The sequence below is a fragment of the Hordeum vulgare genome, unplaced genomic scaffold, assembly GCF_904849725.1.
Source record: "Hordeum vulgare subsp. vulgare unplaced genomic scaffold, MorexV3_pseudomolecules_assembly, whole genome shotgun sequence".
Taxonomy (NCBI): domain Eukaryota; kingdom Viridiplantae; phylum Streptophyta; class Magnoliopsida; order Poales; family Poaceae; genus Hordeum; species Hordeum vulgare.
Window position 1 is genome coordinate 40,001 of NW_025422753.1, and position 2,500 is coordinate 42,500.

Below are 2,500 nucleotides of genomic sequence, written 5' to 3' on the forward strand. Positions count from 1 at the left end.
AAAAACGGGTAAGGCGGCCGTGTTGCAAAAAACTGGGCGCGCACCATGGAAAACAGGGGAAAACAATGTGCGTGGAATGGACGGATGCACGTACGGGCACACGGGCGAAAAAACGTGAACGCGAGGAAACGGGGTACGACGGCCGTGTTGCAAAAAACTGGGCGCGCGCCATGGAAAACGGGTGAAAACCATGTGCGTGGCATGGACGGATGAACGTACGGGCACACGGGCCAAAAAACGTGAACTTGAGGAAACGGGGAAACACGGGGTATGACGGCCGTTTTGCAAAAAACTGGGCGCGCACCATGGAAAACGGGTGAAAACCTTGTGCGTGGCATGGAAGGATGCACGTACGGGCACACGTGCCAAAAAACGTGAACGTGAGGAAACGGGAAAAACGGGTACGGGGCCGTGTTGCAACAAACTGGGCGCGCACCATGGAAAACTGGGGCAAACCATGTGCGTGTCATGGACGGATGCACGTACGGGCACACGGGCCAAAAAACGTGAACGTGAGGAAACGGGAAAAAACGGGCAGGGCGGACGTGTTGCAAAAAACGGGCGCGCACCATGGAAAACAGGGGAAAACCATGTGCGTGGCATGGACGGATTCACGTACGGGCAGACGTGGCAAAAAACGTGAACCTGAGGGAACGGGAAAGAACGGGGTACGACGGCCGTGTTGCATAAAACAGGGCGCGCGCCATGGAAAACGGGTGAAAACCATGTGCGTGGCATGGAAGGATGCACGTACGGGCACACGGGCCAAAAAACGTGAACGTGAGGAAACGGGAAAAACGGGTACGGGGCCGTGTTGCAAAAAACTGGGCGCGCCATGGAAAACGGGTGAAAACCTTGTTCGTGGCATGGACGGATGCACGTACGGGCACACGGGCCAAAAAACGTGAACGTGAGGAAACGGGAAAAACGGGTAGGGCGGCCGTGTTGCAAAAAGCTGGGCGCGCACCATGGAAAACAGGGGAAAACCATGTGCGTGGAGTGGGCGGATGCACGTACGGGCACACGGGCCAAAAAACGTGAACGTGAGGAAACGGGAAAGAACGGGGTACGACGGCCGTGTTGCAAAAAACTGGGCGCGCGCCATGGAAAACGGGTGAAAACCATGTGCGTGGCATGGACGGATGAACGTACGGGCACACGGGCCAAAAAACGTGAACTTGAGGAAACGGGGAAACACGTGGTATGAGGGCCGTGTTACAAAAACTGGGCGCGCACCATGGAAAACGGGTGAAAACCTTGTGCGTGGCATGGAAGGATACACGTACGGGCGCACGGGCCAAAAAACGTGAACGTGAGGAAACGGGAAAAACGGGTACGGGGCCGTGTTGCAATAAACTGGGCGCGCACGATGGAAAACTGGGGCAAACCATGTGCGTGGCATGGACGGATGCACGTACGGGCACACGGGCCAGAAAACGTGAACGTGAGGAAACGGGGAAAAAACGGGTACGGCGGCCGTGTTGCAAAAAACTGGGCGCGCACCATGGAAAACAGGGGAAAACCATGTGCGTGGAATGGACGGATGCACGTACGGGCACACGGGCCAAAAAACGTGAATGTGAGGAAACGGGAAAGAACGGGGTACGACGGCCGTGTTGCAAAAAACTGGGCGCGCCATGGAAAACGGGTGAAAACCTTGTTCGTGGCATGGACGGATGAACGTACGGGCACACGGGCCAAAAAACGTGAACTTGAGGAAACGGGGAAACACGGGGTACGACGGCCGTGTTGCAAAAAACTGGGCGCGCACCATGGAAAACTGGTGAAAACCATGTGCGTGGCATGAACGGGTGCACGTACGGCCACACGGGCCAAAAAACGTGAACGTGAGGAAATGGGAAAAAACGGGCACGGGGGCCGTGTTGCAAAAAACTGGGCGCGCACCATGGAAAACGGGTGAAAACCATGTACGTGGCATGGACGGATGCATGTACGGCCATACGGGCCAAAAAACGTGTAAACGGGGATCCGGGGAAAAACAGTGTACCCCTTCTTCACAAACGAAGGGCAGGGGTCCCAAGGGGGGCTAAAACCCTCGGGTATATTGGGGAGGAGGGGGCTCCTCCCTGCTTGGGTGTGGGAAATCGGTGGGTTTGCATATGAAATCATATGCAAACCTCCCGTTTCTCCCGTAACCCTTGCTTTTCCCAAACGTTGGCTCGGATGTCCCGTCGTTCTCCTGTCCCGTGTACGACTCATGCCAAATTCTGATCCGTCGGTCGAACGGCTGTTCGGGTTGCAGAAAAGTACGTATCGTGTCCGCACACGGTCAGGTCGATGTGATCTCGTGCCGCGTTGTCCCGTCGGTCCCGTGTACGAATCGTGCCAAATTCTGATCCGACGGCCCAAGGGCCGTTCGGGTTGCAGAAAAGTACGTATCGTTTCGCACATGGTCAGCTTGACGGGATATCGTGCAGCCTTGTCCCTGCCGGTCCCGTGTACGTGTCCCGTGAAATTCTGACCCAACAGCCTAACTTGG